A 23,468-nucleotide genomic window follows, 5' to 3' on the forward strand; every position below is an offset into this window, starting at 1 on the left:
CAATTTCACAGGGGGTCTTAAGAATGTATACTGTATTAATTGCATTGGTTTTTTAATGAATCTTGAAAGAAAGTATGGTTTTCAGCAACAGGCAGAAGAGAATTGTACTACAGCCCCCTGCAAAAGGGATGTCATCTGTTTATTAGTCATGACTCAGGACAAAGTCATGTGATAGGCATTTCCTAACAAATTGTATGGGAATAAAAATGTTCTTTGGTCAGTTTGTTCCTGAAAGGTATTTTAATAGGTTTAGATGACTTTTGTTGACCTTCTTACCACTATATATTATACAGTACTATTGGAATTCAATTAGGCTGTCAAAAATATTTGTTAGAAGGGAGGAAGGAGACTGGCTTTGATTTGGGGGCGGGGGAAGGAAGCTTAAACACATTTTTATTCTAAAAATGATAGAGTGAGGTATAGATTACTAAAGCAATTGCTAATTGTATATTTGTTCTTTAATTCTCAAAAATAGCTTTTATCTATGGAGAAGAAAATAATGAAAAATACTATCTTTGTTCTATTTGAACTGTAGGCCTTCATAATTTATATACACCTATATTCGCAGAAAGTTTTCATACATAATAAACTCCTAAATCATACCTCATTCTTTCTAAACATGCAAAATATTCAGAATCCTATGGAAGGACAAATATACCTTTATTCTAAAAATTAATTCTGAGCACTGAAAATAAAAATAAATGGTTTTCCAGTGTTGCAAGGACCATGCTAACAAAATGTAATCAGTGACAAATGACTGCTTCCTCGACAGCCAGAACACTGTGCTCCTCTCCATACGGCTTACTACTCTCTAATAACGTGTTTAATGCCACCAGTGTGTTTAATAATGCTCTCCTTCTAATGTGTTTGCCCTGCCAGATTGTGAGCCTGAGAACAGAAACTTCCTGACTGGTTCACCATTATTCTCCCTGCACCTAGAACAGTGATGAGCTTCTGGCAGATGTTGGCCGGACGGATGGATGGACTGTTAGGTGGAGGAGGCCCACTGTCCAGTGGGGTGAATGGTTTACCTTCAAATGGCATATTTACCTAAGAACCTGCTAAGCACGTGGGACTGAGTGCATGCTGCCCACCATGCTAGCCCTGCACATTATGAATGTGTGGTCCCCAGTGTTCCAGATATGATTGAAGGCCCAATCTAGAGTCTGAAGTGGACCCCTTGGTACTTCCCAAACCTTTCCCCAGAACTGTTGCAATCCCAGTGAGGATAAACTTGTACCTCTTGGAACCTGGGAGACAGCATGAAGTGAACGGTATCAAGTGATACATATAGTCTTTTTTTGGTTCAGTTTGGTTTTGAGATGAGGTCTCACTATGTTGCCCAGGCTAGATTCAAACTCCTGCGCTCAAGCAATCCTCCCACTTCAGCCTCCCAAGTAGCTGGGACTACAGGCATGTGCCACCACACCTGACCACAGTCTTTTTTGGTGGGGTGGAGGGGGGCAGTGCACAGGGTCTCACTCTGTTATCCAGGCTGGAGTGCAGTGGTGTGATTATGGCTCACTGAAGCCTCAACCTTTTGGGCTCAAGCCATCCTCCCACCCCAGCCTCCCAAGTAGCTGGGATTACAGGTGCATGCCACCATGCTCAGCTAATTTTTTTTTTTTTTTTTGTAGAGACAAGATCTCACTATGTTGCCCAGGCTGTAGCCTTAAGTAAAGTGCCTTCAAAGGCTCATTTTAGCTTTGTAATTTTATGAAAAGTTGATATTCTACTCCCTAAGATATCCATCTTTGTCTTCAGATAAAGATTATTTTCCCAAGTCATCAAGTTGTGCCATGTTACCCAGCCTGTGGCTTGCGATGTCTCTGACACACCCTTGCATGATGCAGGGAGCCCCTGTGCCCTGTGGGAAGCACAGCGTGAAGGTGTTGTCCATAATATCGGACATGGGAAAGGTAACATTAGCATTAATGTGGATTCTCTCATCTAATTTCCTTTTTCATCCAGAAAAGCGCCCCATGACTGAGAACAAGACAGAAGATGAGGGCGTCCGAGGATGAGAAGGAAGAGGAAAGCCATCAGAGCCACCTGGGAGTAGAGGTCTGCTTAGGTCGGCCTGCTTAACCAAGATGGCAGCCAGTGGGAGTAGGAAGGATGAAGACATCAGACACATTTGGAGAAAGAAACCAAAGCTGGCATGAGTGGAGTCCTTTCCAACGCTGTTCAAGGCAACGGGATGCAGGTGGGTATGACTGTAGATGGTGTAAAGACTTACTATTCACTACTCCACACTCGTTGTGTACTTATTATGGGCTAGGCCCTGTGCCTAGCCCCAGAAATTCAAAGAGAGACAATATCCACAGCCTAGTAAGAATGGAGACCCATAAAAATAGTTGCAGTAAGCTCTCTTGGGTGGAAGCACAGTTGTTAGCAAAGGAGTAACATGTAGCTCGGAATGGGGTGAGGGGTGCAGGAGAGGCTTCCCGGAAGAGGTGCTGCCTGAACTTTACTCTTAAAGACAAATGGAAGTAGGTTACATAGTGTTTGGTAGGGGCCTAGTGCTCCTTGCCTTTGGTTGTATTTCCTTCTGATTTCTAGCCCCCATTAGGGGTTACCTCATGCTTTTAATATGGAAGACATCAACGAATGGGTCTAAATGAAGGAAAACCAAAAGTACACCCACAAGAATCTCAACCTGTCTCTCTGTTCCTCTCCTCTCTCTCTCTCTCCTCTCCATGTTTCTCTTCTCCCCTGATCCCATTAACAGTACATAGGTACGCCATTTATTCTGATTAGTGGCCCACTAAATGCGGGGAGCGGGTAGATAATACCATTCAAGGAGGGAGGAAGGTTTTAGCAGGTTGTTGGCTCCAGTGTCTCAATTGGGATATGGTCTGAAATATATTCATATTCATATTCTCATAAAGTATGAGAACAAAAGAATTGCTAGGAAGAAGCTTGGAATAACTCCTCACTACCTCTCTTAATAACAATTAGTGGGAGGTTTTCTCCTATTTACGAATCCATTGTCATCCTTTCCTTCCACTTACTAGCCAGGCTGTTTTGCTTGAATCATGGTGCAATATGTACATTCATGAAGGAAGGAACACACTAGCACATGCATGGCGTTCTGGTTGTTTTGTGCTGGATAGTTTTCCTTCAGTTAATTATCGAGTGCTTACTATGTAATAATCAATGGGTAGCTAATTGGAAGCAGGAGAGAATGAAATGAATATTATTCAGATAGTGTTTTTAATGAAAAGCATAGACACAGTACTGTGGGGAAATACCACTAAATAGCAAGAGATTTCATCTTTTTTTTTTTTTTTTTTTTTGGTGTGTGTTTATGACAGGATTCATTTAAGCCACTCATAAACTAAATGCAGGTATGTGAATCCTTTCTTTTTTTTTAGACTCCTCCCAAGGGGTAAACCTTGGAAGATACCAGAAGGGAAGCCGAGCCTCTAGAGATTGCTCAAGAACCCAAACCACCCTGAATGGAGCCAGAAGGTCTGTCAATTCCCAGAGAGGGAGGAAATGGTGAGCAAATGGCAGCCGTTGCCTAGAGAATTAGGGAATGAATAGCAATGCTTTCTGGTAAATTAACCATATTACGTTGTGCAAAGGAAAGCGATAGGAAACCCCTGTTAAAAACTGAATAATAATTTGCCCACATCATTTATGCAAAATGCATAATTCTCCTACTTCAGTGGACTTTAGTTTGATTTAAAAGATGAGCAGCTCTAGGACTATTCACCAAAGCATAATTTGTAAGATAATTGGGAAGGGGAAGAGAAATCAGACTGTAATCAGCACAATCTTTTGTAAGCCACTTCAACTTCCTCCTCTCACCTGCAAATTTTGGAGAATATATTTGTTTACACTTTCCTGAAGTTCTCTAAATGAAAGTGCAAAGCATTCATCATTGTTGTTGCTACCACTGAACCACGACCTCACTGAGAGAGGGGGAGAAGCAATGCTTCGTTCTATTCAGTATTTTTCTGCTCTAATTCAGATAAGTACTTGTTTTGAATAGTGGGGGGGAAAATGGAAATGTAGCAAAGCTATACTTAAAACAGCAAGCTGAGAACAAAAGCAACACGCATGCAGCCAAAGGAGACCTTGGAAGATACACAGATAAAACAAAAAGCTGTGCTGGGCTGGGATTCTGCTTCAGAATCAAATGCAAAATGGAGAACGTTGTTCCAACTGTAAAGGTTTTGCAATCTACAATCAGTCGGAATAAAAAGATATAATGTAGTCCACCTTGACAGTCAGAAGCTGCGCTGTTGCTGTGAATTATGATGTTTGTTCATGACTCATGTAGATTTTCAGACCCAGAGTGGTTGAAGGTGGGCTGGAATCTGTCGGTGTACCAGTTACCCTTCACTTCAACAGGGCCCACCCGTGTCAGCTAATGTTCATATCTCTTCCTCTCCTCCTTTTCCCTCCTCCCTCACCCCTTGCTCCCCAATCTCATTAGAATCATGAAATTTTTACTTATATATTCATTAATTCTCTTCATCCCCACAAAGGATCATTATTTACTTATTAAATTCAGCCCTTACAGTGTCTCACGCCTGTAATCTCAGCTATTTGGAAGGCTGAGGTGGGCAGATTGCTTGAGGCCAGGAGTTTGAGATCAGCCTGGGCAACATAGCCAGATGTTGTCTCTAAAAGAAATTAAAATTAAACATTTAGGAGGGCATGGCGGCACACACCTATAGTTCCAGCTACTCAGAAGGCTGAGGTGGGAGGGATCACTTGAGCTCTGGAGGTCAAGGGGGCAGTGAGCTGTGGTTGTGCCCCTGCTCTCCAACCTAGGCAATAAAGCAAGACCCTGTCTCTGAAAAAAAAAAAAGCTTTTTAAAATAAATTCAGCCCTTAGAGTACTACCTTTCAGGGCAAACCTGTTTCCTTTGCCAGACTAATTCCTGTCTCTTCTACAAACTTGCTGGTCCCATGATGCTGAACTTTGAACCTCACAAATCTCAACACTTCTTATCTGTTGGGTGCCCATTCTGGTTAAGCAAAAGGACTTTCCCTAATCCTAATAATCCTCCCCACTCCTTCCCTCTCTCTCCCCAACTGCTGCTACTGGCTGAGGATTTATTAGACACTAGTTTTGTACCTATGCCTCCTGCCACTTGCTATAAATCGTCTTTATGCAAATCAAAAAAGCTACCCTGCCTCAAGACACTTTGCTGCCATCTGCCAGGAAATTGTTGTAATAAATATGCAAAAGGATAATGACTAGAATGTGAATGGTGCCCCTAGAATTGTGCAGTACACAACTGGCGCAACTATCTGTGACAACCCTGTAGTTTGAAATCACCTGAACTCTCCTGGAACCCTGTGTAAAAATCACAACCACCATAGGTCAGTCTCCTTTTTATGACGGTTTGCAATTTCAAAATCTAAATCTTCTGCCATGATCAGAAATTGCCAAGGGGCAGTTTTGGGGAGAAACAGAGTCCCCAGGCAGCAGTACCTATAAAATTACAGTGTTCTTCCAGCATTCTGCCCAAGCTTTGACCTGCTGCCTGGGCAGATACAGCCCCAAACCACACTTGGTTGATTTTCAGGAAGCATCCAAGTTAGAAAGCTGGTAAGGCTGAATGTTGGGGTGCAGGGTGAGGTGGACCTAGCTTGCGTTCAGGTCAATCACTATCCCTCTCTGGCTTTGGCGGCTTCATTTCTTGTTGACTGCCCCATCTGTTCCCCTCCCTCCTTCCCATTCAGCACAACCTGCACATACTGGTGATCTCTCACTACATAACAAACCACTCCAAGACTTAGTGGCAGAAATAGAAACAGCCATTTATTTTGATCATGAATCTGCAATCTGGGCAGGACTCATCGAGGCCAGCTCACCCCTGTTCCACACGGCATCAGCTAGGGCAGCTCGAGTGTGGCTGGAGGAACTGCTATCACAATGGCTCTCACATTTCACACTGGCTCTGCATCAACTCAGCTGCTACACTGATGCCAGCTGTTGACCTCAGGAGCTCAGCTGGGGCTACTGTTGGGGGCTTCGGTTCCTCTCCACTTGGGCTCCCATGTGTGCGTGGGCTTGCTCACACGGTGGTGCCCATGTTGAACGACCCCAGCTGACTCATCATTAAGTAGAGACAAGCTGGCCCCACCCAGCTCTGCCCAAATTTCAAATCTCCGAACAAAACAAATGATTGTGGTTTTAAGCCATTAAGGCTTGGGATAATTTACTTTGTAGCAATCAATCATGAGAATGTATACTCTATGCTAAATGTTGCATGAATCCATTCCCACATCTTTCTAGGGTGCCTCCTGGTGCTGCAGAGTCTAGGAAGCCAAAAACTACACTGCTCAGACTCTCTTTTCATTAGGATCATGACTGTAAGTTCAGCTACAGCAATTAGATGTGTTTGCCCAAAGCTTGGAAGGCGGAGGCCAATGTCTTGCAGCTTTTGGCTACTTTCTGAAGCAAGTTCATGGAGCCACTGATCGCCATTCTCCAGTTTCATGGGCATCAAGAATCTCGAGGACGTGGCAGTGGCTAGGTTCCTCTGCCTAGCAAATGTGGTGGTGACAGTAATTCACGCCATTCCTGGCTTTCTGACCACTCTCTGACCTTGTCTTACAGCCATGATGGTCTTGCAGTCAGTAGTTCCAATGGCAGCTTCCTGACTCCATTTTCCTGATTGTGGCAGAGGTGATAGCTCCCCTGGGTTTACCACATTCTGGGAGCCATCCTCAGAGGCCCAGCCTAGAGCCCTCTCTTCCAGCCCTTCCAACAAGTTTGCAGTTCTTCATGTTATATTCTTTTTTGCTTAAAAACCTTAGTGTGGTTTCTATTTCTTACACGGAACCCTGTCACACATATCCAGGTGATCTCAAAGGTTTGTCTCTTCTCAGTCTCTCTTTTGTTCTTACTTGTTTGCTTTCTCTCATTTAATCATTCCTTTAATAAATATTTATGGAATGTCTGCTATGTGCCAGGCACTGCACTAGACCCTGGAGAAAAATCAATGAACTAAACAGACATGGCGTCATCATGAGATGAGGCAGGGCAAAGACCATGAGGCAGCAAAAAACAACCCTTCGGTCCAGTCGGCCCCTGCTTGTTTTTGTATATAATGTTTTCTTGGAACACAGCATACTCATTCATTTATGTCTTGTCCATGGCTGGTTTTGCCCAACAATGGCAAAGTTGAGAAGTTGCAACAGAGACTGTATGACCTACAGTGCCAAAAACACTTACTATCTGGCCCTTTTCAGAAAAAGTTTGCCAGCTCCTGTATTAGATAAGTAAAACTCCATGTTAACTCCTGTAGTGCCCCAGAGCCAATCGACTGCTCTTTCTGTTGATTCTGCAGCCCCCAACCCTTGGGCTGTGGACTGGTACCAATCTGTGTCCTGTTAGGAACCGGGCTGCACAGCAGAAGGTAAGTGGGTGAGCATTACCGCCTGAGCTCCACCTTCTGTCAAATCAGCAGTGGCATTTAGATTCTCATAGGAGCGCAGACCCTATTGTGAACTGTGCATGTGCGTGATCTAGGTTGCAGGTTCCTTAGGAGAATCTAATGCCTGATGATCTGAGGTGGAATGGTTTCATCCTGTAACTCTCCCCCCAACCCCCACGCCCACCCTCAGGCCATGGAAAAATTGTCTCCCATGAAACTGGTGCTGGTGCAAAAAGGTTGGGGACACTGGCAGGCACCATATAGCACCATGCATGGTGCTAAGCACTTCATGAGAATCCTCTAAGTTAATTCTCACAACAACCTTCAGGATACATGATTATTATCTCTGTTCTACAGACAAGGAGACTGAGATTTAGAGGGATGTGTGTTTAGGTGACTGGGAGGATGGTGATACGGAAGAAGAATAGAAAACAGGCAGAAGATGACAAGCTCAGTCCTAACTCGCGGCACGTGAGGCACCTGCAGATGGGGCTGTCCTGGCAGATTTTCTGCTTGGCGTGAATTTCAAGTCTGGACAGCTTTTAAGTTCAAATCACAGTTCTACCACTGACTAGCTATGTGACTTTGGGCAAATTACTTCACTTTCCTTCCTGGCCTCTTTTATTTTTTACTTACTCATTTTTTTTAAGAGCTAGGGTAGCTTGTCACCCAGGGTAGAATGCAGTGGTGCAATCAGAGCTCATCACTGTAACCTCAGACTCGGGCTCAAGCCATCCATCCGCCTCAGCCCCCCTGGAGGTTAGGACTACAGGCAGGCACCGCCATGCCCGGCTAATTTCATGTGTGTGTGTTTTGTTTTGTTTTTTGGTCCAGGCAGTTCTCAAATTCCTGGACTCAAGTAATCCTCCCACCTCAACCTCCCAATGCACTGAGATTGCAGTTTTTTCATAAATAAAATGGGCTTTTGTGAAAACTAGAAAAAGTAATATGCATACAATATGTAGCATCATAGGGGCTAGGTACATAGTAGATACAAGCGTGTGGTACATGGTAGCTGTTTGATACGTGTTGGCAACTTCCCCTTCCCCTTCAGTCTTATCCTTCACAGGTAGAGAGTAGTCTTCCAGAATTACAGCCTTAATTATGTTATTTTCCTCCTCAAAAAATGTAATAGTTCCCACTGACCCCTACTGTAGTGGAAGGAGACCCGTTTGGAGACCTGCCCAGCCCATGCCTCTTTCTTTAAAATTCCACACACTATACCCTCTATTGAAGGGTGAGCCCAATAGGTTGTGTTTTCACTGTATAACAGCCCCACCCTGCCCCCGACCAGAACAGCTGATATTCGAGGGGTAGACACCTGACCAGGGGACAGACAGTCCATTGGCCACTGGGTAATCAAATTGTCTCTGTTGAGTTGGAACCAAGAATCAAGAGACTGTGGTGATGGATGCTTGGCCTACAGGTTGGCTTGAGTCAGGGCCAGAGTTGCCCAATGGGAGGTCAGAGGATGCAGCGTGCAGAGAAACCAAGGGCCACCAGAGAGAGTGACTGGAGGTCCAATCGCGCTGTCCTGCACCATTTCTGTGAGATTCCTCTGAAGCATTGTGTACATCAGCTCTTTACTTGAGCAAATCCGAGGGAGTTTGGCCCAATACACTCTGGCTCCACTGTGTGGCCAGGCTCATCTCTCCCATCATCTCCACCATCACCACTGCCCTATCTCCTGGCTTCACTGAGTTACCCACAACTCTGCAAGCATTCTCTGCACTGCTCAGTCTTTCTTCCTGCCTGGACTGCTCTTTTCCCCTCTCTCCTCTTCTTAAAAGCTTATCCATTCTTTGAGACCCAACTCAAACGTCTACTGATGGCCTCCCTCTGAGAACTCCCAGCTCCGGGCTCTGGTCTTTTGATGGCTGTGGTTATTAGTGTACGTCCTTGAGTTTTGCCCCTTGCCACTAAGGTCACTGAGGGTAGGAACCTGGCACACACTAGGACTGATATATGACACTGATTTTAATCCAAGGATTGGAATCCTTGAACACAAGCTGAGTTCCTTCAATAAAAAGTATTGTGCCAGTAGAAGGCATTGTTCATTAAAATGGAAATGCATTTAGAGAATACTTCAGATTAAAGGGATGAAGATCAAAGGGCACATTTTTGGCCAGGAGTTCTGAGTCTTAGAGATCCAAATAAATTGTAGACTTTTTATTTCCTGAATTGATTGGAACCATAACACTGGATTTGGTGCTGTAATATAAAACTTTCTGGAACTTTTAGCCTGGTGGGAAGGCTCTTTGCTATAAGTGTTAGGATTGCTCTTGCCTAAAATTAAAGCACCCACGCCTATTCCTGAAACTGTCTAGTATACCCAGAAGGCTTGATCTAGACTTCTATGGTTGATCAGGGAACCGGCAGAGCCCTGCCTTAGCTGGAGTTACAGACACACCCTGCTTCAGACTTATCAAGAGAGGGTATATGTATATTACATGTGTACGCACATCCACTCTGGTTAGAGATCCTATGGCCCACATCAAGAATAGAAAGCAGCTGCTCATGCAGACGGTGCGTGAAACGTTAGCTGCATTTTGCAAACGTGTAAGAATTTGCCAGTGAGAATCTTGACTGCAGATGTGGATCTGGCGGCTCCTCCTGGGCCCTCTGCCTGGGGCTCAGCCCTGGGGATGCTGTTCTAGCTAGGTACACTTCCAGCCTGGCTCAACATCTGAATTTCCCTCTGTACAAAGGGGCTGCTTTTGAGGTTCTAGGTCACAAGGTGAATCAAGCCCTTGCCCCTGACTCCAGGGAGGGAAACTCCTAACAGCTGAAGCAAAGTCAGCTTTCTCACACTGACCTCTGACTCTTCTCAAGCTTTCTGAACAAACCCCAACCAGGTTAACCTAAAATCACCATTCTCAAACCTGCCTGTGCATGACCTAAGAGAATCTTTTATTAATTTTTTTTTTTTTTAAATTTTGAGACGGAGTCTTGCTCTGTTGCCCAGGATGGAGTGCAATGGCCTGATCTCGGCTCACTGCAACCTCTGCCTCCTGGGTTCAAGCGATTCTTCTGCCTCAGCCTCCCAAGTAGCTGGGGTTACAGGCTCCCGCCACCACGCCCAGCCAATTTTTTTGTCTTTTTAGTAGACACAGGATTTCACTATGTTAGTCAGGTTGGTCTCGAACTCCTGACATCAGGTGATCCACCTGCCTCAGCCTCCCAAAGTGCTGGGATTACAGGCATGAGCCACCACACCCAGCCTAAGAGAATCTTTTAAAATGTAGGTTTTGATCCTTTAGTTCTTAAACATAATGATTGGATGTCCATGCATATGTGTGACATATGTCACCCTTGAATCTTGTTATAATGTCTGCACATTACCTGTCTGATGTGAAAAAAAAAGAAGAAAAATGAAGGTTTCTCAGCCCCTCCCAGACTTACTAAATAAGGCTTTCTCAGGCAAAAGGCCATGAATTTGTCATCGAACATGTCTTAGTCCATTCAGCTGCTGTAACAAAAATACCATAGACTGGGTGGCTTAAAAACCAGAGAATTTTTTTGTTGTTGTTTTTACCTTTTTTTTAAGACAGAGTCTCACTCTGTCACTTAGGCTGGAGTGCAGTAGTGCGTTCTTGGCTCACTGCAACCTCTGCCTCCCAGGTTCAAGCAATTCCCCTGCCTCAGCCTCCCCAGCTGGGATTATAGGCATGTGCCATCACACCCAGCCAATTTTTTGTATTTTTAGTAGAGACAGGGTTTCACCACATTGGCCAGGCTGGTCTCGAACTCCTGACCTCAGATGATCCACCCACCTCAGCCTCCCAAAGTGCTGGGAGTATAGGCATGAGACACCACGCACAGCCTGTTACTACCTTATTAGAGATGGGGTCTCACTGTGTTGCCCGGGCTGTTCTCAAACGCCTGGCCTAAAGTGATTCTCCTGCCTCAGCCTCACAAGTAGCTGGGATTATAGGTGTGAGCCATCACACCTAGCTAGAAATTTATTTCTTACAGCTCTGGAGGCTGGGCAGTCCAAGATCAAGGCACCAGCAGGTTTGGTATCTGGTGTGGGCGTGCTTCCTGGTTCATAGATGGTGCCTTTGTCTGTGTCCTCCCATGGTGGAAGGGAAGAGGGAGCTCTCTGGGGTCCCTTTTATAGGGGCACTACTCCCATTCACAAGGGCTTTGCTCTCATGACCTAATCACCTCCCAAGAGCCCCACCTCCTAATACCATCATGGGCGGTGGCGGGGCGTTAGGATTCCAGCTAGGAATCTGGGGGAATACAGCATTCAGTCCTGCCCTTTTCTCCTCTCACTTTCCTCCTGCTGGAAACTTGTGGCAGCACAGCAATTGCATCGCATACTTTGGGTTTCTTTTCAGTCCCTCTTGCCCCAGCTCCAGTGGCCCAGCCATGGAAGGCTCCTGCCCTCAACTCTGGTCTGGGCAGGCCTGTCAACTGTCTCCTAGTCTGCTGGCGAGGAGGCACACGGAAGGGGCTGGCGAGCAGACACTCCAGGGCACGGCTGCAGATCCTCCCCTCCAGGGAAGGCAGCAGGGCAGCCTCTGCATGGGGCTTTCAGCTGTTGGAGAAGCCAACCAGGCAGGTCAGGTGGGCTTGGCAAGACTCAACTGCTAAGAAAGTAAGTCCCTGATACAACAGGGACTTGTGACCTGTGAGGAGTGTCCTGGGAACAGCCACGAACCTGGACTGGGGATTTGGGGACCTGACTCCCATCATGGCAGGTGAGTGTGCCCAGCTCATGGCTCTTCTTCTACTTGATTTGATGTGAAGTCCTGGGCCTTCACATCAGCACTTCCAGGAGGTGCCACCACCCTGTTGGGTTTGATGAGCCTGACCTACAGCAGAGAGTCCCAGAAGATCACAGACTTACAGGGCACGAGGGACTGTTTTTCAGGGCAAGGCCCTGGTTTCATAGATGAAACTGTTCAAAAAATATACGGAAAACTCCCACTGGCTTTATTCCTGTCCCCTACCTCATCTTTTTCAGACTGTCTCCACATGAAACGGTGTCCAGCGCCCTCTCCCTAGGCTGGCCACACTTCGGGATGCCCCACCTCGATTCTCATGCCCTCTTCTGATAAATGCAACTATCTCAAGTACCTCCTCTTACCCTTCCAAGATTCAGATATATTCCCCCAGGGGTGGGATGGGACCAGGATGGGATGACAATGCCCTATAGAGGACATCCTAGCCATTAACCGGGACTTTCTCCAGCTGCCGAATGGTTCTAGAAGCTCATTTGGCTTTCTTTTTTTTCTTTTGAAACAGAGTCTTGCTCTGTCACCCAGGCTGGAGTGCAGGGGCACAATATTGGCTCACTGTAACCTCTGCCTCCTGAGTTCAAGCGATTCTCCCTCCTCAGCCTCCTGAGTAGCTGAAACTACAGGTACGTCCACCATGCTTGGCTAACTTTTTGTATTTTTAGTAGAGACGGAGTTTCACCATGTTGGCCAGGATAGTCTCAATCCCCTGACCTTGTGATCTGTCCTCCTCAGCCTACCAAAGTGCTGGGATTACAGGTGATAATCACCCGTCGGGCCCCTCCTTTGCCTTTCTTAAAACGGAAAACCTTCAGGCAGAATTCTCCTCCACCTCCCCCACACAGGGGAAATCCTGCAGTGTGTCTTTCGCCCAGGTGGCATCACATTTCCAGCTCTTCCCCTGGCTGACTGCTTCCTCCTGCGCTTGCTGCTGAGTCGGGCAAGTGAGAAGACAGGGACTGAAAATTTAGTTAACCGCAGATTCCTAGACTCTTCTGATTTGTGGTGAAACCTAAAAATCTACATTTTTCTAAATTTTTAAAATTTTTTAGAGACAGGGTCTTGCTCTGTCACCTAGGTTGGAGTGCAGTGGCGCAATCACAGCTCACTGCAGCCTCTGTCACCTGGGCTCAAGTGATCCTCCCACCTCAGCCTCCCGAGTAGCTGAGGCTACAGACGCACACAACCATGCCTGGTTAATTTTAATTTTTTTAATTTTTTGTAAAGACAGGGTCTCACTATGTTGCCCAGGTTGTCAAGCAGTCCTCCCACCTTGGCCTCCCAAAGTGCTGGGATTACAGGCATGAGCCACTACATTCAGCCTATGTATAAAAATACATAATATTTTTCTTCTTAATGGCATAAGTAATATATGTGTACAACCTAGTCAGTGTAAAAACAATAAACACTACAGATAAAGCAATGACCACCCCCCAACTTCTCAACATCATACCTTCCCAAAGATAATCACTTAGCAACTTGGTTTGTGTAAGTATAATCTTTTTAAATACATTTACATAGATGTGCTTTTTCTTTACATAAATGAAATCTTACTGCACGTATTGTTCTGCACCTTGACTTTTCACCAAACAGTATGACTCAGAGAATTTTTCTCGCTTCTGTTTAACAAATAATACTTAGTAGTATGCCATAAGGTGGAAATGGCATCATTCATTTAACCATTCTTCTGTTGATGGGTATTCAGGTTATTTCCAGATATTCAGTGTACAAACAACATTACTTCCTTGCCCTTTTTATGGACATCTGTAAGGATTTCCCTTGGAGAAATATCTAGAAATTGAACTGCTTCAATATTAATTTTAATACATTCTTAAATTTAGTGTCTCCTGCTGACTTGTTCCATTAAACTGCTTAGTGCAAATAAGTAATCATCTTCCTATAATCTTCATTATTAATAAGTGCCAGATGATTTTGATACCAGTGTCCAAGGACCATATTTTGAATATGTCAAATAGTGGTGTATCAGTTGACTATTGGTACAATAACACTAGGCTTAGAGAAATTATTCCAAAACTTAATGGCTTAAAATGACAAGTTGGATTTTTTTCCCATGGGTCTGCAGGTAGACCAGCATGCTGCTGTACTTGACTGGACTCCAGGCTCAGAGTTCCAATTTGCCCGCTGCGGAACTTGGCTACAGGCTTCAGGTCAAGTTCAGGTCTGTTTCACAGTGTTTATTCTGGGCCCAGGCTGAAGGGGGCAGTGGCTTCCTGGGAAATTCATGTCTTATGGCTATCACAGAAGCCCTCAGAGCTAAGCCAAGCCTTTCAAACTCTTAAGACCACTGACTGCATCATGATGTCTCAAATTCCATTGGCCAGTCAAGTCATGTGACCAAGCACACATCAATGGGTCGGGCCTATACCACCCTTTGAGGGTGGGCTCTGCTATGTTATGACAAAGGGGAGTGAAGAGTCAGGACCAAGTCTTTCAATCCCATCTACCATAGTGGTGAAGGGCACAGGCTTTGGTGCCAGAAAGAAGACTTGGTTTGAACCTCTGCTTCTGTGACATTGGGGAAATTGCCAAATACAGAGTTACTCTTCCTCATGGTTGCGTTGAAATGATCCTCTCCAAAAATGAGTGTTAGAAGTCAACTTTAATATTTGGTTTAGAAGAAATCAATAGAAGTCAAATGTCTTTTTTTTTGGCACAGCATCTAACTCTGTTGCCCAAGCTGGAGTGCAGTGGTGCGATCTCGCCTCAGTGCAACCAACGCCTCCTGAGTACAGGCAATTCTCCTGCCTCAGCCTCCCGAGTAGCTGGGATTACAGGCATGCACCACCATGCCTGGCTAATTTTTGTATTTTTAGTAGAGATGGGGTTTCACCGTGTTGGCCAGGCTGATCTCAAACTCCTGACTTCAAGTCATCTGCCCGCCTTGGCCTCCCAAAGCGTTGGGATTTCAGGCATGAGTCACTGCACCTGGCCAGAAGTCAAAGGTCTATTTATAATATCGAGTTTATTAAGTAGATTTCAAAACTGCTTTGCAGCAGCACAGCTCTTCAGTTTTCCTAAGAAACACACATTCCCTAAGTTAGAAAACCAAGTCATGATTCCCTCGTGTGCTCTTGTCAATATGCCATTCACACCTTCCTTTGTGTTCATTCATAATTAGAATTTAAAGAGATTCACTTATTTCTCAATATTTTATTCCAAAAGAAAAAAAAAAACAGTAATTACCATAGTTCCTTAAAAGATTTAAATTTTTAAAAGTACAACTTAAAAATAGGTTCATGGTGTCTTCCAGTAATTTTATCTATTTTCATGTTATTTTTGAACTTTTTATTGAACTATAAAGCATTAATATATATAGAAACATGTTTTTAAATTAAACAGATTCAAAGATTTTTATCATAATTACTTTATGAGATTCAGCTTGAGAATTTTTATCTTGCGAATTATTGACAATACTGAGTAGTTAAATTTTTTTTTCAGTAATTATCTTTAATCCCCTCCCCCCAAACCCCATCCAATTTAGAGAATCTCATTTGTCTAGAATTTTTTAAAGAAAAAGAAAACAACCTCAGGAATTCCGAGGTGATGCTTACCATCGAAATGTTTTCTAAAGAAACAACTCTTTACTTTGGCAACTTAAAAAATAATAATACAAATTTAAAAATCTCTTCCTGTGCTGAAAACATGGCCTGGTTTGACTTCTCTGTAGACGTGGGAAGTTTCTGTACTGTTAGAGTTTGACTAAATGTGGCATTGAAGAATACAAAAATCAACATTGGTGTTTTGGTTTGCTAGGACTGCCATAACAAAGTACCACAGACTGGGTGGCTTAAATAACAGAGATCTCTCACAGTTCTGGAAGCTTCAAGTCCAAGATCAAGGTGTCAGCAGGTTGGTTTCTCCTAAGGCCTCACCTCTTGGCTTAAAGATGGCCATCTTCTCCCTGTGTCCTCCCTCAGGTGGACTTGCCTCTGATCACACACATCCCCAGTGTATGTCTCTCCTAATCTCCTCTTCTTACAAGGGCAGACACAGGTCAGATTGGATTAAGGCTCACCCCAAAGGCCTGGTTTTAACTTAATGACGGACCTCTTTACAGGCCTTATCTCCAAAAAACAGTCACATTCTGAGGTATTGGAGGTTAGAGCTTCATTATATGAATTTGTGTGGGGCAGGGGAGAGATATGTAATTCATACCATAAAAATAGATTATGAATAAAATTACTTTAAAACTTTTTAAAACAGCTTTATTGAGAGAGAATTCACATACAATTCACTCATTAAAATTGTACAATTTAACGACTTTTGGTATATTCACAGAGTTATGCAACCATCACCACAATCAATTTTAAAACATTTTCATTGCCCTAAAAGAAACACCACACCTCTTAGCCATCACTGCCCCAATCCCCTCCCCTCTCCCTAATCCTAGGCAAACACTAATCCATTTTGTTTCTATGGATTTGCCTATTCTGGAGATTTTATTTAAATGAAATCATACAATATGTAGTCACTTGTGACTGGCTTCTTTCACTTAGCACAGTGTTTTCAAAGTTTATCTATGTTGTAGCAGGTATCAGTACTCCTTTTTTATTGCCTAATAATATTCCATTGTATGGATATGCCATATTTTATTTATCCATTCATTAGTTGATGGACATTTATTTCCACATTTTGTCTATTATGAATAATGCTGCTGTGAACATTCATGTACAAGTTTCAGTGTAGACATATGTTTTCAGTTCTCTTTGGTATATGGGATAGAATTACTGGATCATACAGAACTCTACCTTAACCATTTGAAAATAACTAAAGTTTTACCCAAATTATTGCCATCAGACTATATAACTGAGAAGAGATATTCCACCTTCATGGATTATAACACTTTATACTATTCAGATGTCAGTCCTCTCTAAATTGACCTATAGAGTCAAAGTCCCAGCAGTTTTTGTAAAAATTGACAAGATTCTTACATTTATAAGGAAATGCAAAGGACTTAGCCAAAACTGTTTTGAAGAATAACTAAGTCAGAAGACTTATACTACCAGATTTGAAGATTCGTCACAAAACTGTAAGACAAAGTACTATTGTCCAGGCACGGTGGCTCACACTTGTAATCCCAACACTTTGGGAAGCCAAGGCGGGCAGATCACCTGAGGTCAAGTGTTCAATACCAGCCTGGCTAATATGGCGAAACCCCATCTCTACTAAAAATACAAAAATTAGCCAGGTGTGGAGACACATGCCTGTAATCCCAGCTACTAGGGAGGGTGAGGCAGGGAGAATTGCTTGACCGGAAGGCTGAGGTTACAGTGAGCCAAGTTTGTGCCACTGCACCTCAATCTGGGCGACAGAGGGAGACTCCATTTCAAAAAAAGAAAAAAGAAAAAAGAAAGAAACAGTACTATTGAAACAAGGGTAAACACATAGACCAATGGAACAGAATAAAGACTCTGGAAATAGACCCAACACATATATATAGTCGTTTGATTTACAACAAAGGCACCACTGCAATCCAATAGGAAAACAGTCTTTTCAATATATGGTGTCAAGTCATTTACATACCCATGTTAAAAGAAAAAAAACTTTCACGCTTATTTTACATGGGTCATATTCTTAAATGCAAAGGATAAAACAATAGGCCTCTAGAGGAAAACAGTTGAATTCTTCATGTCCTTGGAGTAGACAGAGATTTCTTTAAAATATTTCACCATAAAAGTGAAACATGTTAAACTGGACCCTTTCAAAAATAAGAATGTATGTTAATCAAAAACATCATTAAGCAAGTGAATAGGTAAGTTACAGTCTTGGCAAGATATTTGTGATACATATTTCTTACAAAATACTCATACCCAGAGTATATTAAGAACTATAAATCTATAAGAAAAGGACAATTCATTTAAAAATGGGCAAAAGACTTGAAGAGGCCCTTCACAAAAGAGGATATCTTCCTGGGCAATAAACATAGAAAAAGATGCTCAACAACATTATTCATCCAGGAAATGCAAATTAAAATCACATTGGGATAGCACTGAATGGCTGACAGCAAAAGGCATGACCTTGCTTGACAAGGATGTGGAGCAGCTACAAGGTCATTCATTTTCAGTGGGAGTATAAATTTCTCTCACCGCTTTGGAAAACTGGCAAAGTTAAGCATATACTTACTACCCTGTGTCCCATCAACTCCACTCCTAGGTATACATCCAAGAGAAAATAGTACATATGCTTACAAAAAGACTTGTACGTGAATATTCAGAACAAGTATATTCATAACGGTCCAACGCTGGAAACAATCCAAAGGTTTGGAAACAGAAGAATGAGTCAATGAATTGTGCACAAATTCATACTGTGGAATATATTACACAGCAGTAAAAAGGAACGAACTATTGTACAAGTCATAACATGGATGAATTATAATTTGAGACACAGAAAGCAGGAGACACAGAAGAGTACATTCTGTCTGATTCCATTTGTATGAAGGCCAAAACAAACAGAACTAATCAATGGTGACAGAAGTCAAGCTAGTGATTATCCTAGGGTCCAGAGGTAGGCATTGGGAGGGGACACGGGAGAACCTTCTAGAAGGAAGAAAATGTTCTAAATCTTGATCAGCTTAGTGGTTACATTGGTATATATATAAGTAAAAATCCACTGAGCTATACACTTAATTAAGACTAGTGCACATTACTGATTAGAAATTATTTCTCAACAAAAAATAAAATAGAAACTACTCAAGAGAAAATTTATACAAACTTAATATAAATCTCCTCCCTCCTTAAGGGTCTGGTAGAATGTTAAACTTCTCTGAGCCTTAGTTTTTCATGTGTAAATCAAAATACCTGTCTCATGTACATTAATTTTATGAGATAATATGTATAAAATTTGGCATTTAACTTCTCTCTTCCTCAGTTTTCTCATCTGTAAAATGGCTATAAGAATACTAACTCATATCAGAAGGTAATGTGGAGCCAATTTTCATAAAGCACTTATAACACAGGTCTGGTGTCTAACACAAGAAACTCTTAATAAATGCTGACACAGCAGTTGTTACTGCTATTATCCACATAATGAATATGGACTAGATTAACTTCAAGACCTCACCCCACTGCTGCAGGAGTCTATGCATAAATGGAAGGCTGAAAGACTGGATGTGTGTAGTCTGTGGTCGCTGTGACAAGGCTGAGATGAAAAGCAAGTCCTTCGACTCCCTGCACAGAGTTCTTCCCTGTATAAAAGGGAGGAATCCAGGGAAGGGTGAATTCTGCATTTCTGTTTATGCGCCTGGCCCTTGTGCCTGCCCTTAGCATTTCTCTGTTTAGGAAGCATCAGGCAGCCACAAGTGTCGCGGAGCAGAGGGACTTTGATCTCCTCTTTTGTCTTCCTCTATGTACTGCTTAGATTACTAAGTTCCTCTGTATATGCCAGGTTCTGTTCTACCCAGTTATTCACATTAAGGCCTCTTATCCTCATTTCATAGTTGGGAGAACTGGGAAAGGTGTCTGAGTGGCTTGCCTAAGGTCATGGCTAATAAGTGGAGAAGCCAGAATTGAGCGCAGAGAGCCCGGTACCGGAACCCACCCTCCTCACCTCTGCACTGTGCTGCCTCTACCCACAGGGCTCGATTTCTGCAGAAACCTTTCTGGCCATAAATCACTCCTTGAAGCACTTTGCCCTCTCTGTTCTCAAGATTGAAGGAGCCAAAGCCACATTAGTATTGCAATAGGTCTTCACAAGAACAGGGGCCACTGCCCCAGATGGCCCTCGGCTTTCTCTGAGGCCGTATTGGGTCCACAGCATTGCCTTTATTGGGCTGGCTTCTGTGGGGACCCCTGCTGCCCTGGCTTTTTCAGAGATGCTCCAGGTCTAACCCAGAAGCACCACTTTGCATTTCCTCAAGATAACACTCCCTTCCTCCAAACCCCACCCCCACCACCCCCACACAGCCTCGCCTTCAGGCGTCCAAGGCCAACATCTACTCTTTCCTGGAAAGGAATGATTTATAACATGGGCAGCCTGGCAGGTGCCACAAGGAAATCTGTCAAGGCTTCTGTGGTTTGGGACTTCAGTGTGTGAGAAGTCCTTAACCCTGTAGACTTCAGGGCCCCTTTTGTGCACACATGCCAACCTGTGCAATCTCACTGAGTCAAAGACAAAGCTGAAGATGTGGGTCCTGTGGCACATCCTGTGGCACGTCGGGAGTGGGGGCACTGGTATTGATTTCAGTGTAAAAAGCCCCTAAAGACGTTCGATTTAGTGAGTTCTTTTGGAGATCCTCCATCCCAAAACAGAATTCTAAAGTAGAGCCATGTATTCATGTGCCAATAGACAGAGAATCAAATTCTCTCTTTCTCTTTCTCTCGCTCACGTCCCCCCTCCAGCCTCCTTCTTTCTAACCCTGGTTTCTCTGGAGTTCATTAAAACCTCCAAAAAGGTATCTGCTTGGAGTTAGAGGGTGCTGCCCTCAGTGTCATAGATTTCCTATACTGAGCACACTTCACAGTAGGAAAAGCAGCTCCGAGTTTGGATTTGGGATGCTAGGTGCCATTGTGGAACTCTCTCTCTCTCTCTCTCTCTCTTTCTCTCTCTCTCTCAGTCTGCAGATCCTTGTTTTGTGTGTTCTGTCAGGGGCTAGTAAGGCCTCCAGCTGATATCATTTGTGATCCAATAAAGGGGGTGTTTGAGCGCACCAGCCCAGCTGCCTGTCACCACAGGGAACAGTGCTTTTTCCAGACCCAAATTTACATCCATCCTCCATAAACTTTATATGTGCCATGCTGCTGTTAAAAGTGATTTACTCACGAGGTGTTGGATCACAGGATGCAGACCTTCAGGAGATCTGTGCTAACCCCATGGGCGTCACATAAAGAAACTGTCTGAAGGTCAGGGCAGTTCTCCAGAGGGTCTTGAATCACAGAGGTCAGGGGATAGCTTCTCCCCAGCTGAGGTCTCAGAGGTGTTCTCCGGTTGGCTTTATAGCCTGACAGCCATGAAATCAGAGGAGGCCGCAGAAGTAGATCTCACTTGGTTTGACATGGAAGCAAACCCATGTGCCATATCTTTCCTTTTTCACTCATACATACCCCACAAAAGTACATATATATTGGGGGGTTATCTGAAGGGGAAAATGGGGCTATCTGAAGAGGGAAATGTGTGTGTATATAGTCATTTAATACACATATTTTATGTAAATATACATTTAATATAATTTAAATATGAAAAAATAATGCACTTTAAAAATATTTGCACGATATGTGACCAAGTCTGTTTCTGCTCATCAGTGAACAATAGAGAAAAGAGTTCAGCCCAGACCTTGGAAGTTCTTCCAGTGGGCAAACGGTGTGGACCAGGGTGGAGCTACCTGACAGAGCAGGGGCTGGGCTTTGGTGGGGAATGTGGTCCCTTCTGTCACTTATGCATTCTATTGTGTGCCTCCATGTCAAGCCTCTTTATACAAATAGCTAATTCCCAGAAGCAAAAGAAGAACATGCCCTGATGTTTTATTTTCAGAGCGTCTTTGTCTATTCAGTGCAGTGACCGGTTTGCCATGCTTTGCCCTCCACACTGGGCCATGGAAAATTACTTTGGGATTCAGACATACCTCACTTAAGAGACATAGAACCAAAGAGAATATATGATCTAGCTTCCTCATTCTGACAAGCTCAAACTAAAGGAATAATGGGTACTATCTCTCTGCTATTTAAGCTTAAGAAGGAGACTGTCCTAGGCTCTTAATTTGCACAGTGTATCAGTCAGGGTAATTAACACTAGGTGCAGTAACAAAATCCCAGAAGTATCAGAGGCTTAACACAATTCAGTCATACTCTAGTGCAATGTGGTTTGAGCAGCTCTCCTGAGTATCTCTCCTCTAAGCTATAACTCAGTCTTTTTTCACCTTAGGGCACCACCATCCCTGAAAGCTCCTTTGGAGTCTTCTACTGGATCCCCTACGTTCATCTGGCCATCAGTGAACTGGTGGTCAAAGGGGATGTTTTAGGGACCAGATCTGGAAATGGCATTTATTACTTTTGCTCAAATTCCATTGACCAAAACTTGTTGCATGCCCACCTAGAAGCAAGCGGTCTGGGGAATATTGTCTCTTCGTGTGCCTGAAAGCAGAAATGGAATTGGTGGCAACTAGTCAGTCCTAGACACACCTAGTAATGGAGGTGAAAGTGAACTAAGAGCTCAAGGTCTGACGGCATCCCTTTCCTGCCTTGAAGCAGCATTTAACAATCCTATCAGTTATGATATACATTTATGCCATCTACATAGTGGAATTTGTGAACCCTTAGAAAGCTCTTCTCCAAAATACCTTCACTAGCCAATGTATTCTGGAACTTTACCATTAGAAATTCATCCCATTGGGTTCAATATTGTCTTGATCTTTTCTTTCTCTTTTACAGTATGTGCTAGTTATAAATTTGTGGCCTCTTGACTTTAAATTCACCATTCATTGCATGTTCTTCAAAAATGGAGCTGTGCCCTTCAAATATTTTTCTCTTGCAGCTGGCATAATGTTAAGCTGTGTATATATATATTTGGTCATTTAAATATACACTGTGGTTTGGGGCTTCAGTAGAGGAGTCTGCGGAGACACTGCAGGAGGAAGGGGTTTCTGTCCTGTTTCCCTTATGCTTGCTTGGCAGACACCTGAAGCTTAGCAGGCTTCTGTGGCATAGGCTGCTTCTCCTGTGCCTGGCTCCTATAATGCATGGTGACCAGAGGTACCCAGTGGCCAGCAGCTTCCTGAACACTTCCCTCACCTTAGATGGTTTTGTAGCAGAATGTATCCGGTACAGTATCTTCCTGTGATTAGCTTTTCTTGACACCCTAGAGGGTGGATTTCTAGGAAGTTTCATCAGTCCAGTATCCCAGAGTCCTCTCTGTCATCCCCTGTGCCACATCTGAGCCCTCTTCAACAAAGTCTGGATCTCAGCCCCAGGAAGCCTCTTCCTCGGCTTCTATCTCAGCTCTAAAAGTAGTGGCTGCTCCTTGTAGCTGCCATTCTGATATTCTTCACAGTTCTTTTTTTTTTTTGTCATTGTACTTTAGATTCTGGGGTACATGTGCAGATCATGCAGGATTGTTGCATAGGTACACACATGGCAAGGTGGTTTGCTGCCTTCCTCTCCCCATCACCTATATCTGGTATTTCTCCCCACATTATCCCTCCCCACCCTCCCCACCTCCCACTGTCTCTCCCTTAGTCCCTCCAACTGACCACAGTGTGTGATGTTCCCCTCCCTGTGTCCACATGTTCTAATTGTTCAACACTTGCCTATGAGTGATACCATGCAGTGTTTGATTTTCTGTTCTTGTGTCAGTTTGCTGAGAATGA

General features: G+C 43.6%; 1 protein-coding gene and 1 non-coding gene across 2 annotated transcripts in view; both read left to right on the forward strand.

Annotated features, from left to right (window-relative positions):
- The first annotated feature begins 10,657 nt into the window (after window positions 1-10,657).
- LOC135268599 (small nucleolar RNA U13) lies at window positions 10,658-10,758 on the forward strand. Its single transcript, XR_010336903.1, has one exon. It is a non-coding gene; the product is annotated as a small nucleolar RNA U13 (small nucleolar RNA).
- Window positions 10,759-12,107: 1,349 nt separating this feature from the next.
- Window positions 12,108-23,468, forward strand: part of TRAF3IP2 (TRAF3 interacting protein 2) — an 86,702-nt gene continuing 75,341 nt past the window's right edge. Inside the window, exons 1-2 of the mRNA XM_064360771.1 lie at window positions 12,108-12,777; window positions 14,235-14,330. The gene's annotated coding sequence lies outside the window, so the exon portion shown is untranslated. The remainder of the gene's footprint in view (window positions 12,778-14,234; window positions 14,331-23,468) is intronic.

Source organism: Aotus nancymaae, unplaced genomic scaffold (genome assembly GCF_030222135.1).
Source record: "Aotus nancymaae isolate 86718 unplaced genomic scaffold, 86718_ANA_hifiasm-v0.15.2.pri h1tg000040l, whole genome shotgun sequence".
Classification (NCBI taxonomy): domain Eukaryota; kingdom Metazoa; phylum Chordata; class Mammalia; order Primates; family Aotidae; genus Aotus; species Aotus nancymaae.